Below are 16,371 nucleotides of genomic sequence, written 5' to 3'. Positions count from 1 at the left end.
TCTTTTCTTAATGGGTACCTTGGTGTTTCTGATTTCAAAAGGGAGTTTTCCAAAGCAGTGGAAAGGCTATTTTCCTGGGTTTATGACTCAAATCAAATTCCATGCTTTATCACTCCAGTATACCTAAAATGAAAATATTCATAAAATTTTAATTGTATTTTTATTGCAGAGTCTGTATGGGCACACAGTCATTCTGCATGTGCAGATTCCTCTAGACAAAACTTCCTGGTGTTAAACTCCAAGATATATTTCACATATGTATACTAATGTGTGTCTGTACATACATATTTATATTGATACCCACAGACATTTGCATAATGTTTGTGGCACTACGTCTCTGTATTCATGGAAATATATAAAAAGATGGGCTTGACTTTGCTTAAATGAACTGTGTATCAGTGTAACCAAGGAGGACTCAGGGAACTTCTTCCTAATTACTTTAGTATAAATGAGAGGAAAATAAAGGAACTTTTGAGCCATTAGAAGGCTGAAATGGATCCCAAAGACATGTCCCATGTTACCCATTCATTCGTTTGCCTTCTATTGTTACTACAGATCTGTGGTTGTAGGATAACTATACACCGTTAGTGTTACAGTCTTTGATGAATATTTGAAATAAAGTTGGTCTTCAGTGGCTTAGCTGACAGCATTGGGAACGGCACGGTACTTAGAGTGGAACTGTGTATCACATTAATGTTGACATAATTTAGTACAGAATTTGCTTTTTAAAAAAAATATTTGGAGTTTTTTTTAAAAGAAAAAAAAAAAAAACCTCAAAACTCACAGCAAAACACTTTCCCCTTTATAAAAAACTGAGTATCACAAGGTTATTTGCCCTACAGAATTCCATTCCAAGATTAAATAACACCGTTATGGCTATGGAATACTCAGCAATGGATAGTAGGATAGCAATCTTTTCCCTTCAGTCTCCTTTTCTTGCCTTTCTGTTGTGGTTGCTTGCACCAATGACACCTGTGTTCCTTCCTTTCGCTTCATGAAATTTATTCAACATATCTTGAGGACAATTGATCAAGAGGAATGCTTTAATATAACTGATTATGCAAGGTGATGGTTCTGTCTGGCCTTTTCAAAACATGGTAGATACTAATTGACTGTATAATTATAATTGCTCTGTTTATAGTGATTGTATATAAGAATACATTTAGACTGGCAATTAGAAGAAGGAAACATGAAGAAGAAAATTGGAAGCAATTTGTTGAATAGACCGTGGGTGCCTGGCAGAGCCTGAAGGTATGTCTACCTCTGCTTAAATGAAGGGTTTCCCAGCTTTTATCAGTCAATCTAACATATTCACACTAAATCACACTGAAGGAAAATAAAGTCATTTTATTTCCCTATTTCCAGGTAATGAAGTACCTTACACTTTTAAAGGGTTCTTTGAATCAGGACCTGATTTATAATACTGTAATGTCCTGGGGTATCTGTACATTAGGTTCAACAGAGGCAAGAGAGAAAACCAGTTTTCATCTGGAAATTTATGAGTTTCAGAGATTCTGTGATGTAACTTCCTAGACTAATTGATCTGAGAGATAAATGATCAGGGTTAGATGTTTTCAATAAAAGCTTAATAATTTCTTCCTGTCTTTTAACTTTAGTATGTTCCCCCACCCAATGTTTTCAATGTTATCTTTGCACTTAAATACTATATATTTTAGAATATTTGTTTGGGCTTTTCTTCCACCTATTTGTTCATCTGATAAATATTATTTATATAAAATTTGCAACAATAGTCTCCTTCTATGAATGTAACCAAAAAATTGCATGGAATCAGATCCTCTAAGAGTTAATGGGAAAGCTGTAGTGCATTTCATCTGACCCACGATCATACACTAGGCATAACATACATTTTATATTTTGAAGTTACATTTTGGACTGCGTATTTGAATAAAAATACAGATAGAAAAGCTCCGATATGAAACTGGAATATATATTGTAATGAAGATAGCATTCAAATTTGTAGTATTCATATTCATCACGTTATACTGGATATAAAGCTGTATCACAAAATTGATGGAGTAATCATGTCAACTGGACTAGTGCAGGTGTGTCAGAATTATAACATGACTGGTAAGTATCCATCTTGCTTACTGCATTAAAGCTAGTACTGATGATGTTTTATCTCTCAGTTGTGTTCCTTTTACTGTTACTAACAGACACCCCCTCCTTGTGTCAGTGGGTGGACCTGACATCATTAATGCCAGACTTGAGCTAGTCATTACCTTCTCAATCAGATCCAGCTGCCAGCGTAGGCTGACCAAGATCCTGGGGTAATTTGTCATAAATTAACATGGTGACAGTAACTCCAGACAGCTTTTCCTAAATGCTATCAACAAAGCAGTGTCATATTCTGAAAGCAACTTCTACTGAGGTGATTAATTAGTGCTGGCAAGGCTCCTTCTCTTCTGGTTAGGTTGAAGTACTGCTCAGTAGCTCCAGAAGGACCATAAAAAAAATGGTTTACACTTAGAAAGGAAAGTGATATTTCAAGACATGACAGATACAGAAAATGCCCACTAGGTATGGGATAAGAAGGAATATGCTTCCTGGGCAGATATGCAGCTGGTAGCTATCATTGCTTCAGTGACATAAATATGTGGTGTTTCTTGGGATTTACATTATTTGAGATTAATTTTGCAGAATGTTTCCTCACCATACCCTGACTCTTTATCTTTATTTACTGCTCCCATACTGAGTCATAAATAAAGGACAATGAAGAGGAATAAAATTCCAAACTATTTGCTCAGAGCAAAGAGAGGGAAATATAGAAGATATTGCCAGAAGATATGGCCAAGTATGTAGATGAGGTACCAGCAATGCCTTATCATATTCAAACCAAGATTCACCAGGAAAGAGAGCAATAAGAAAAGCAGTAGCTCTTCTCCTCTCTCCCACACAGCTAATTACAGCACAGAGTGATGATGGTGTTCGGTTGCACAACTAGAAGTGGTCATAGAGCTCTCCTTGTCCATGCTGGCTAGGACTGGACTCCTACACTAGATCTGCCAGGGCTGTTCTCTGGTTACAAGGCCTTTTGGCCTGCAATGCCAACTAAAGCTATAAATTATCTTCATCTCCAAAACTGTATGGCCATGTGTAAATTGTGTTCAGGGAATTATTCCTGGCCCATCTTAACTCCCAAACCATACCCAAGAGTTCTGGGGAGACTGCTAGATGGCATAGTACAACACTCTTACAGGATGCATTATAATAGTATAAACAATTATATTTCTTTATCTAGAAACACTTGTTAGCACTGTTTAATAAACTAATTTTAGAATTATTGGTAAAATTTACTGGCATTGGTGGCCAGAGCCAGTGTATATAAATACATACATATATTTATGCATATATAGTTATATGTATATATAAATGTACTCATATATTCATATATGTATTTTTATATATAAATATAAAATAAATGTATATTTATAAATTAAATGTATTTCTAAGTTTTTATAGATATATATGTATATATATATATAAGCATATGCATATACACATGAATATATAAATAAGGTATATAAAACTCTATTTCCATAATGAATTATTTGGATTAAAGTGCTACCAGAAGTGTAGCCATCAAACTTGTTGGTTTTACTCAGATAAAATTATTTCTTTCCTTTTTTATTGAGAGCTCATACCTCTTTTGATGTAAATAAAGCGTACCACTGATTTACTTGCTTTTATGAGGGAAAAATACTCAGGCAGTGTGAGAAAAACCTGAAGAATATGCAGACCCCATTATCAGGGAGAAATCGGCAATGACTTTCTTGCAGTTTCTTTTAGAACCTTAGAATTAGTGAAATGTTTGGAATAGAACTGCATTTGTCTCTGCACTATACAGAACAAAAAACACTGTCATGATACAGTAATGCACATCACCTCAACATAACAAGAGTAAAAGCATACCATTGCTATCATTAAACTTACTATAGCAAATGTCACATTTCTTTTTTAAGGAAGTATCCTCTTCTAAAGGCTTTATATAGATGGCTTTGCTGAAGTTTCTTTATTTTTCAGTGACATAGTGAAGTTGGTGTTTGTCAATAAGTTATACCTGTCTGTTTTACAAGCTTTAAAATACAAGAAAACTACTGCCTAGAGTTGGTAATATTGCTCTCATGCATAAACTCTTCCTATACCTACACCTGCACAGCTATCCAGTGAAAGAGTATCAGGGTACCTTGCTTTATGTGTCAACTGTAATGCCTGGTACAGTTTGACCCAGGACAAGTTGCATTCTCAGGATACAGTTCTGGGAGGTAGTACAGGACATGTGCTATTCCAAGTAGGCAGCTTGTGAGTGGGCACTGTGTTTTGAAGTCTAAAAGTTTAACAACATAAAGATAGGATGATATGTGCTGACTGATTTCAGTGTTAGTGTATGGTTTGAATCTGTTTAATGTATTCATATAAATACAACCTGTGCATTTAAATAATAAAAGTGCAGGTAATATTCCATAGATATATTATCTAGAAAGAACAATTCATCTTAGACAAGGAACACTTATTCTTAATTTACTGGAAATAAACATTTTTGCAGTGCTGTGATGATCTAATGTTTGTCCTAAGTGTAGGCACCGTATCAGGCTGCAGCAATTAAGACTGGCATTGTTAGCTGATAGCACACTAGGAGACAATATGGCTAGCACAACATAATGCTTCCAGTTCCACCAGACTATCAGTTAATTAAGCAGAACAGGAGCATTTTTAGCATGACTTTAGAATTAGAGCTGAACCCACGTGTGGCATTTTATCCATTTTGTCACTGACATGGATGTAGGGGACACATTCTTCAGACTGAAAAAAAGAAGGTAATTTTTTTCTTCATAATATTTACAAACTAAAAGGAAAGAATAATAACAATAAAAGAATCTATTGGGTTAGGTATAACAGTAAGACCAGGAAGTAGAATTTGTTGCAATACTAATGGACATTCAGCATATTATAAGTGCACAACTGTTTAAGGTGATGCTATAACCATGTACAATGGCACCTGCAAAGCCAGTGACTGAAAAGACCCAGATAAGACACAAGGAGTTTCAGCTAGCCAGCTGGGAGATGAAGGAGATATACAACTGTCAACACCACTTTTCATTCTGTTGCCACTGAGCTGTCCAGAAAAGCAAAAGGTATGGAAAAGGAGAGCACTTTGATTCTCCAAGTGCTCTAATGGACTCTCCCCTAGAGTTGTCTATGCAAATCCATGCACATCTCAGCTCGTCCCTCTCAAAGCATGATTTATGCTTCCTTAATAATACCCTTGCAGCTGTATAGATTAAGAAAAGTTCCCCCCCCCCAAATGGAATGAGGTAACATTTTGTAAACAAGGTGTCCACAGAGCTTTACCAGAACGATTTAGAAAATGGTCCTGAAAGGGGTATTTAGAAAGAAGTGACAGACCTAAGTACACTGCAATTGTTCATATGTTCATATTTGTACTGGCTTTGGATGCAGTAACTACTTAGCTGTGAGAGGGGGATGATGGAGAGATTTGCATGGATAAAGCATTGCACAATACAATGAAGATAGGAGATTTACACACTGGAACATTAGATAAACTTAAGCCATAGAGATTGAATCACTAGTGGCATTCTTCCACAGACTTAGAAAGCTTTGAGCATGGATATTTTTTCCCACTTAAATATTACAAAAATAGGCACATAAAATAACTAGGACAGACTGGAAACAAGCAAACAGAGGATCATGGTTTGCAGATTTTCAGAGATTGAAACACACCTGCCCATACTGAGATATTTGTAGTTCTCAATTAGGCAAACAGATATAGGTCCACATGTGAAGGTATGTGGGACTAACTGTAAGCAAAATCCAAATCTGATTGAAAACTGACTGAAAACTTGGCTTTGAAGATATTTAGGTACTGAAGATGCATTTTGCATTATTCTTAGTTCTCCAATATAATAAACTATTCCTGATAATCCATAGATAGGTATTTTGTGGCGTGTGAAAGACATTGACCTTTCCTTTTGTTACAAGCCTGAAGTTTATCCAATATTCAAAATCCCTGTGGTAAACTTGCAACAGATTCTAAATAAACACAGGCTTTGTTTGCTTAGGAGCTATGTGGATCTCAGATGATTCATAGGATTCACCTCTGAAAATAGGAAAAATTTATTTTGTGTTCAGAAACTTGTTCTACCTTATTTTTACTGCTATGATTGTCTTTCATCCGTGCAATACTGAAACAGAGAACAAGCTGACAGAGGACTTCGGTGTTCTATATCCGCTGATGATGTGGTTTTTAATGAACCTCAAGCAATGTGAGATTACACCAACCACGGGTTGTCTGGGAAGTGTCATCCATATTTTCTATGACAGAAATTTTAAGTGAAGAGCAATTTAAATGTCTCACCCAAACATGCTGCTCAACAAAGAATGGAAGTCAGTTTTCTTGAACCAGTGTCTTGATCAGATAGTTCTTGTTTCTTTCTATAAAGGACAAAGTGTATATTTTGTTTTCTTCATCATCAACAACCAAGTTAGTAAGAGCCAACCAAAAGCTTGTTAATAGTTATTCAAATATATGGTTCTCCATTTAAATGACTAAACATAAAACAAACTTCATCTTTCATTACAGAATTTCAATAAAAGCACCGTTTTAAATCCTGATCATAAAAAATTTACACATACCATTTGGTCATAAAATAATGATAACAGAGTAGAAGAAGGTAGCCAATTACACCAAGATAGGATGTCATTTTTGGAGCAGTAATGGTTTCCTTATTACATGTGATTATCTTGCAGCTTGCAAATTTCCCTTTAGAAATTTGACCTGGCCTGGAGATTTTGGACTAGAAAGAAGATTTTTCACCAAACACAGAGAATGTTTATTTGTTTAGCATTTCTAATTAGCCAATATTCTGAAACATAGTTCCAGAGTGTTGAATTCCTATACATACACATAATCATGGTATTTGTCCCTCATTATGCAGTGTCACCAACTACTCTGGGCTATTCCATTCCCTGTTTTTCAGATGACAGAGACAAGCCAGAAAATACGGTTTATGTTTGTCAGAGAACAGGGACCAGTTGCCATCAAGGAGAATTTAACACATGATTTAGTTGAGTAATTTCATCCTCACTAATAAGTGCCTGCTTGTTTTGTCTTCTTGATACAGAATTAAATAAATTATGTATGTAGGATGTTTAAAAACATCTATTGTGATTTTCTGAACAGATTTCCCCATCAGTTTAACAGTGTGGACTAGCTTCTTCGTAGTGCTTTTAATAAATATATCTAAAACTAGTCACTATCAATTATTCCATTTCATGAATTGGATTTGTCCAGGAATCCAGGGATGGAAGAAGGGAATCAAGGTCTATTTTATCCAAGGACAACTAATCAGTAATAATTGCATGTAAAAACCATAGAAGTCATATAAATGATCACTGAAAGCATTTACCTTTCATAACATTGTAATGAATCTAGTCCTTACGATTAGCCAGGAAATTTCAAAAAAATTTCTAAACACTAACACATCACCTTATTTTTTTTTTAGGAACCTGATCAAAGACTGGCTGAACTTACCACAAAACTCTGTTGATTTCAAAGTGATTTTGATTAACCACCAGTTCTTATTGATAGCTTTTAAGTTCTACTTTGTATACTCCTTACGTGCAGATCTCTCAGGTGCCACTATGTACATGAGGGTGATCCGCAGCTTCCGACAAAGTGCTGCTTGTCATCACACATCAGGGAGACTCTCTGGGGTGTTCTTAGGTGGTGATTAAGGAGAACTTTGATTTACTGCTGAGAACCACAAGGACTCTTTAATATAACAGGCAAGTTAATAAACATCAAAAGAAAGAGTCCATGACGGAGAATGGTGTCTGGGCATACCTCACATGCTACCTTCTCATCAACTGGTTTTAACGCATAGGTTTTAGTGCAAGTTCCTTAAAGAGAAAGACGTCTTCACATCATAACTCTCCCCTCATTGCAAACTACCTTCTGCTATCTATACTGTAATAAGAGACTGATAAACTCACCTGAAAAATGATCTCTTCATCCATCTTAATTATTGAGCAATACCACTTTTGGGAAAATGCAGAATTTCTGCTTCGGAATACAGCAAATATAACTATGCACACAGTGCTGAACTAAGAATGCGTGTGAACATTATCATCTGCTTCTATATCTCTGGTAAGTCAGGTGGCTGTGGCTGCATGCAGAACAAGCAGGAGGATATTCATCCTGCCAGTAGAGGAAGAAGTGGTGGTTCTGACTACCTTTTTCTTTCTCAGACTGGCATGGAATATACTGCTAAGTGAGCCACGTGAGCCATGATTTTGTCTTATATGAAGATACTGGATGCAGGTCCTTGTAGCGCCAGTAAGATATCTTCTCCATCCCATCATTACTGTCTTGACAGTCCTTCCTTTAGTAATTCTGTAAACGTGAAAATATTTTCTTAAATACAGACCAATTTTTTAATGGACAACTTCATTGTTAATAAAATGCAAAATTATTATGTGACAAAATTCTTTTGATGAAGCTATAATGCTTTAACTGTAATAAAGCTTAGATGCCATGGTGACAGGTGAAGGATGTGGAAGAGCTGAAAGCCATTTTTATTAAGGGATTCAGGATGAAAACCTGAGAGCATCTTGATTGTCTGGAATGTTGATAAATAGTTTTTAAAAACTAAAAATAAAAAAAAAAAGCCAACCAAAAAACCCAGGCTATAAAGTGTAAGAAGGATTTCAATCCATCTAAGGAATGAACTTCTGAACTAGCTTTCTATTAATTGGATAAATTGGATAAAAACACTTATGACATCATTTTCATGACCACTAAGTTTAACCATCTAAAAATTACATATTTAATCTATGCTAATCTTCCAGGTACCTCCACTCCTTTCAATCTCTATTTAAATTTTCCAGTCAATGAGGAAAACAAGAGTGTTTAGAGGGTATTTTAGCCTGTTCTGGCTTAGAATATACCTTTGGCAATTTATAGTTAGATACCAGGATAGCTAAATAGCAGGATATAGTTAGACAGTTTAAATAAGAATGTAATTTAAAATGTTAGTGGGAGTGCATGATTTGGATGCATATGCCTCTGATGTCATGGGAATAATCTCATTGACTTAAGAGGTCCTTTCCTGTCCTATGATCCATTCTTCTTTTGAAGCTGTAGTGTAAGCAAAGTTTTCTACTTTATTCATCAGAACCAGAAACACTCACTGACATACAGCATGCCCTACTGAATAAATTTGAATGGAGATAAAATATATTTAAGAGGAATTAACATTTACACAGAGGTAACCCAGGGTGTTCTCAGGTATTTCTAATGTCTGATTTCTGTTGTTGATATTAATTCTTTGGTGAGCCTTGAAAAACTTAACCTTATTTTTTTCTAGTAGGTCTTCCTCAGGATCACTAATCTCCAGAAATAGCTTTGATTATTGTGTAGACCAAACTAGTGATGGGACCAATAGCCTCCCATGGAGTCTTGACTCCTGTTTTCTTTCAATCTTTCTAAAAAATTGTAATTTTAACACTTTGACAGGGAATGAAAACATTCAACAGGAAAGTTTTGCCAAGACCCAGCACCATTCTCTGAAAGTTAATCATCATAAACAATAAGTTCCAAAATCTTCTGGATGAGAGAAACTGTCTTAACAGAGGGATTAGTTCCAACTTTCCAATGAGTCTAAGTCTCATCATCCCTTGATTGAGAAGTGTTGTAGTCACTGAAATGTCTTCCCTTGTGCATCACACTTACTGAGCTAAAGTTAAGGTCAGAACTGACAATATATAATACAGAAAGAGTAGAGGATGGTGACAATTATACTGGTATTTCACATGTTGTTAAGCCATTCATGTCTTGAAGGAGAGAAAGACATCAAAAAATGGTAAGCAGTTTGCCTTTCTATCTAAGATATAACAGGCCAAGATGTCAGATGGTGCAAATTAGTTTAGAATCATGTAATTGTAGAACCTTAGAATATCAGGTTGGAAGGGACCTCAAGGATCATTTGGTCCAATCTTTCTTGGCAAAAGCACAGTCTAGACAAGATGGCCCAGCACTCTGCCCATCTGAATCTTAAAAGGGTCCGGTGTTGGGGAACCCACCACTTCCCTGGGGAGATTATTCCAGTAGCTGTTTCTTCTCATTGTGAAAACTTTCCCCTTGTGTCCAATTGGAATCTCCCCAGGAGTAACTTGTATCCATTACCTCTCCTCTTTTCCACGTGACTCCTTGTAAAAAAGGAGTGTCCATCTTCTTTGTAGCCACCCTTTAAATACTGGAACATGGTGATAAGGTCTCCCCCTAAACGTTCTCTTCTCAAGACTGAATAAACACAATTCTCTCAGACTTTGGCAAGCTTCCTAGTCCTTTGATCGTTTTGTGGTCCTCCTCTGGACCCTCTCCAGACTGGCCACATCTTTTTTTATAGCAGGGACCAAAACTGGACACAGTATTCCAGGTGTAGCCTGACAAGCACTGAGTAGAGTGGAATAATGACTTCTTCATCTCTGCTGGTGATGCCTTTGTTGATGCAGCCCAGCATCCTTTTGGCTTTCTTTGCAGCTGCAGCACACTTATCACTTGTACCGAGCTTGTTTTCCACCAGGAACCCCAGGTCCCTTTCCACAGAGATGCTCCCCAGTCAGGTAGATCCCAGTTTTTCCTGCACAGCTTCATTGATATCACTGGAATTACACTGGCTGAAGGTCTGGCCATTAATACTAGGTTTAGCTGTGCCAGTTGGTAGTAGCTTGTTTCATGTATAACAGAGTTCTTCAAAGACCTTTCAAGTGGAATGAAGTCACAGTACACAGCTGGTGTCTGGATCCATAGGGCTAATGAGGCAGACAAGACTGATTGCTAGGACACACTGGAAGAGACAGTAACAGGACAGCAGTGGTCCAGAGGTGCAGATAGGAGTCCAGCCTCTGGAGTAAAATATCCATCAATGAGATGACAAGCAGGTAGAAAAGGTGCTGTTCTGCTTGGACAAAAGAGCAACAGGACCTTAAAGTGCAGAGATTGAAATATTATGAGAATTGAAAGGAACAGTAAAAATCCAGAGTCAATGAAAAAAAAAAAAAAAAAAAAAAAAAACAGAATGCAAACTGTTCAAAAAAAAGCTCAAACCCAACAACAACAACAAAAAAAACCAACAATAAAAACAAAACAAAACAAAACAAAAAGCAAAAAACAAACCCAAAAATCAAGCTGAAGGTTTGCTCAGTCAAGGTCTTAGCCTGTAAAGTGTCTGAGGCAAAGCTCACACTTGTTACCATTCCCTATCTTTAAAAAGCCCAAAAGGAATTAATGGAGTCCAGTCTGCACTGAAGTACTTAATTCTGTAACCATGTTTAAGAATGCAGGATTACAATGGTTCCTATTCACATACTTGGGAAATTTCTGGCTTATATTTCAGGGGGTTTGTATGTGTGTAAGGAAATATATATAGGGTCAGGAAAAAAAGAAGAGAGGAATATCATTGATTGATGAGAATTTCTTTCCCTGTAGCTTTTGGAAAATGTCATGGTGTGTCATCCTCCACGTTATGAGAAAATTATAATGCTCTGAAGAGTAAAGCAAGAACAAGGGAGATGTCAGTTTTTTGCTGCTGTGATTTCCCATGGAAATAATAGTTCCTGGCTACTATGAACAGGAGTGACACAGCATGCAAAATTATAGTCTGTGAGTAACACACTATATAACACCTTTGCACTAAATAAAATTAACAGTGACTCACTGAGTCAACACCCTTGATGTGCCACCACTGAAGAATAAAGGTTAGAGTAATACCAGTGGTACCAAAGCCCTGGTGATCCATGCACAGCTATGAGTGAGAAGTGGGACCATCCATGACAAGTTGGGTGAGATATGCTAGTTTAGAGACATTGGTCAACATTTTTAGTCAGTCATTTGAGGAAGAGAGTTCAGTAACTGTAGGAAATAAAGAGAAATTCTAGTCTGTCATTCGTACTATCAGAAGCCAGTTTGCATGTAATCTACTAAAAGAACATACTTCCTTCTTCATAAGGCAATGTCTGAGGGTCAGTATCAGTTGTTTGCCATACAGCAGAGTTTTCCAATCTTGGTTGGGTTTTTTTTTTTTTTGTTTGTTTGTTTGTTTGTTTTGTTTGTTTGTTTGTTTTTTGGTGTGTGTGTTTTTTTGTTGTTGTTGTTTATGATTTTTTTTTTTTTTTTAAATCCCTTTTACATGAATGAACAGTGAAAGGTCTTTGTTGTGGATTAGGCCCAGAGGGCAACTGAGCACCACTCAGTTCTGCCATCACGGATGGGAAAGAGAATATGACCATCTAAGAACAGGGAAGAGTATCTCACCCATTGCGGCCACAGGCAAAAGACAGACTTGTTAGGGGAAGAAAAAGTAAACATCACTTTAATTCAAATGCTAACAAAGACAACACTTAACAGACAACATGGGGACAGTGAGAAGCACCACTACATCCAAAACCACCTCCCTCTACCCTCCCTTCTTCCCAGGCTCAGCTTTGCTCCAGATCTCTCTACCTGCTCCCCAGCCGCACAGGGACAGGGGATGGGGGTTACAGTCAGCTCGCCGCTCCTTCCTTCTCGGGAGCTGGGATGAACGCTGCACATTCTTCCCCCGCTCCCCGTGGTTCCTCTCTCACTGCAGAGAGTCCTCCCCACGGGCCGCAGCCGTTCCAATGCTGATCCGATGTGGGTCACCCCCGCGTGTTGCATTCCCCCCAGTGCCAAATGACAACAGCGGGGGCCACTTCTCTCCTTCAGAGTCCCAGGCTACTTTAAGCGCAGCCTTTCTCTGCAGGCTTCAGGTCAGCCTCTACTCCACCGCAGACATCCATGGGTGGTAGGGTGGGTGGCCCGGCCGCCTCGCCACAGGATACAGGGGTCTCTGCACCGGCACACCTCCCCCACAGCCTTTCCCTTCAGGTTCCCTTTCTTAAATACATTATCACAGAGGTGCAACCACCGTTTCCGATTTGCCTAGCCCTGGCCAGAGGTGGGTCTGACTTGGAGCCAGGGGAGCTTTTGAGAAGCTTCTCACAGGGACCACCACTGTAGTCCCCTCCCCCGCTACCAAAAAAGCGTGCCACAAAAACCCAACACACTCCTTAAGTGATTTTTTCAGCTCTCTACACCAAATACTCAATTTTACCACACTATGTGAAGAAAAGAAAAAGGAAATGGATTCAGCCAGCTGAAACTCTATGAGCTTGTGTCAAAACAAGACTCCTTAAGAATGGATGAATTGCATTTTTACTTCATAGAAGCAGAATAATGAGGAGTGTAAGCCAACTGGCACACAGGAGAGTGCATGTCTGGTAAGCACTTCCTAAAGGAGATGTGATAAAGCTAAAAGTTATTGCTCTGAAACAAGAATACCCTGCAGAACTGATGCAAAGAGTGTTGAGCTTTGGGTTGCTTGCTGTCCTGCAGAGACCTGGGTCTGGCAGGAATGAGGCCCATATTTTTCAAAAGATGTTTCAGTGTTATTGAAGGCAACAATTTGCTGTGAGATCAAGGGGCATTGCATACTCAGAGACCTTTGAGTATCAGGGCTGTAGTCCAATATAATAAATAAAAACTGCTGCTGGCAAAAATGGATTTTGAAACACCAATACTGTGTTAATGGAGGTATTCAAATTCTGTTTCCTAATTGTATGTAATCCCATAGTTTACAGAGGAGACACAAGGTGAGAAATTTGGGTCCTGATGTTTATACTACAGATTTTGTTACCTTTAAAACAAAATTCTAAAATGAAAAAAAATGTGCTTGGAGATTAAATTAATGAGTTAAACACCAGTGAGGATTAAAAAAAAAAAAAAAAAAAAAAAAAAAAGAAGCCCAAACAACTTGATTTCTGAATTGTAGTTTAGGATAATCTACAGTATTAGGATAACCAAGCATTTTCCCAAGCTTATCTACATATGAATGACCTGGAAACACGTTTCCTTCTTGTCCTTGCACACAGAATGGAGGTAACTTCTGTCTCCCCTCTGGCCTGTTAAACTATTGGAAGCCCCTTTCCAGGTCTTCAGGCTATACTTGCATATACAACAGCCATTCTTTTGCCTCCTTTAGGGGAATGATCATGATAATTGGATCACAATGTCTTATTTAATCTTTGTTCCCTGTTTTAACTTGGATAAAATAGGAGGAAAAAGATCTTAGAAGTATCTATTCAAATGAAGAAATAAACTTTGTCAGACAAGTTTGCAATTAGAACTATGCAGAAACTTTACAATAAAATGAGAAACTTGCAATTTTTTGAAAATAAACATTTTTGACAAAGCTCACTTAAAAAGAAAAAAAAAAGTTAAGAACTTGATCAGTTGTTTGAGAATGTGAAATACTTCCTTTTCTTATTTTTTTGTTTTGTTTTATTATAAAGTCCCAGATTTGAATAATGAAGTTGTTATTATTAAGAGTTTCTATGGGGGAAAAAGAAAAACTGTAATGGTTATACTTCATTCTTTTTGCAGTCCTTTATTCTAATGGGCATTTCCTGATTCTATATTGTAGTAAAAGAAAAAAACAAATCTTATCACAGAATTCCTTCCTTGACAAATTAAAAATACTTTTGCTTTTCATCTCTATAATTTTGTCAAATTTACTTAGTGACAATATTCACATTTAACTGTACAGAAAAAATGACAATATAACAAAAAAACCCACATTTAATACAATGTTGGATATTTTCTACAATATATGGGGAAGATTTATCCATAATGGCTATCTTTGATATCTAAATACACATATCACTGATTCAAAGACAAACATAAAACTGCCCAACAAACTGCATCAGATTCAGTGTCTTCTGTTCAATTTTCCTGACATCCAGTAAGAATATACAGATATTAAAAGCAAGAGAAGATTCACAGAAAGGTTAAAAGAGTCCTTTTTTCCAGTACTTCTCACTATTTCTGCCCACTGATTGACTTTCATGTTCTGCTGTTGTCCTTACTTTTTTCTTCTTCTGTCTGCATCCAGTTCTATAGCTGTCAACTCTGCACGTCACCAGCTAAAAACAAATTACTGTGTGTGGATATTTGCACCAAACTTCATCAGTTTTTTTAAATAAGGGAAATGTTTCTTGATTTTTTTAAATTTTATTTTATTTCACACCAAATATATCAGATTATTTTAGGGTCTTCTCATAAACAGGTAATTAAAAAATGAAAAATATATAAATAAACGTGTTGCTGGGAATTATTTGTTTAGATTCACCCTCTTTTCATCCTCTAAATTCATTTGAATTTCTCTGTGTCTGTGTTTCTTTCTGCCAAACCAGTTTTATAAGATATTTATAAGGTATGTATTGAGTGTACTTATCACCATCTGAAGTTTTGTATTTTGTTTTGTAAAGCATGATGTTTTATTTTTTGTCCATATCAGCTAGCATTCAGCTCTGTTTATACTGGTCAGAAGTAGATCAATGGATTTGGCCTAGTTTTACGTCCAAACAAATGAGGTCAGAATTTGTCCCAACTCATAAATATTTTCCTTATTTCAGGAACTTGAAAAAAACAGAGATAAAACTGAACTCATTGTTCATTTAAGTCAAAAGACTGGTTGAGATTTCACAAAAAATATCATCTATATGACCTACAACTAATATTGAGATAAAAAGGAAAAAGGGTTGTGTGTGTTCAGATTACATAGCTCTGCAAGTAGCTAACCTGAGGTGAGTGCACAGCCGGATCAGAAATTGAGCCAGAAATAAGGGGTCGAGTTCCATAAATAGAGATTACCAGTTCAGAAGGGATACCTGAGCGTTGTCTATTGCAGTACAGCAGGACTTGTTCCATCAAATGTCCATCAAAATGAAGAGATGCTGATGCTGGCACTGTTAGTGTCGTTCGGCCCCTCTGTAACTTAGGGGTGGTTCATCAAACTCGAAATATGAGTCTTCATGTTCACTACCTTCTTTTAATTAAAGAGAATCAGACCTATAAATCTTGTTCCTCTAAAGAATGCGCTAGTCAGAAAGCAAGTTGCAGAATTCATTATATGGAAAGAGGGTAACCACCTTGTCTCCGGGTGAAATTAGGTGACAGCAAATCCAAAATAGTAAGAATCATGAGGATGAAATGAAGTGCTGATGTCTACATCTGATTTAACTATCTAATTTCCCATTACAACTGGAAAAGATCTGGTAAGGAAAGTTAAAATCATGTTTCCCTTATTCTGAATGAAAGAGGGGAAAAGTGCTCTGATCATTGTGGTTCTTTGATGCTCCCTTATAAATTGTGTCCTTCTGATCTCATGACATTTCCTACAGTGTCCTTGCTTTGGTAAAGTGATTAAAGGGCATCTTCCTTCTGTTCTCTAGAGAGGAGCAGGACCTAACCTG

This window comes from Tyto alba, unplaced genomic scaffold (genome assembly GCF_018691265.1).
Source record: "Tyto alba isolate M040663 unplaced genomic scaffold, T.alba_DEE_v4.0 Super-Scaffold_9, whole genome shotgun sequence".
NCBI classification, from domain to species: Eukaryota; Metazoa; Chordata; class Aves; order Strigiformes; family Tytonidae; genus Tyto; species Tyto alba.
The sequence above is the reverse complement of the archived record's forward strand: the minus strand, read 5'-3'. Positions refer to the sequence as shown.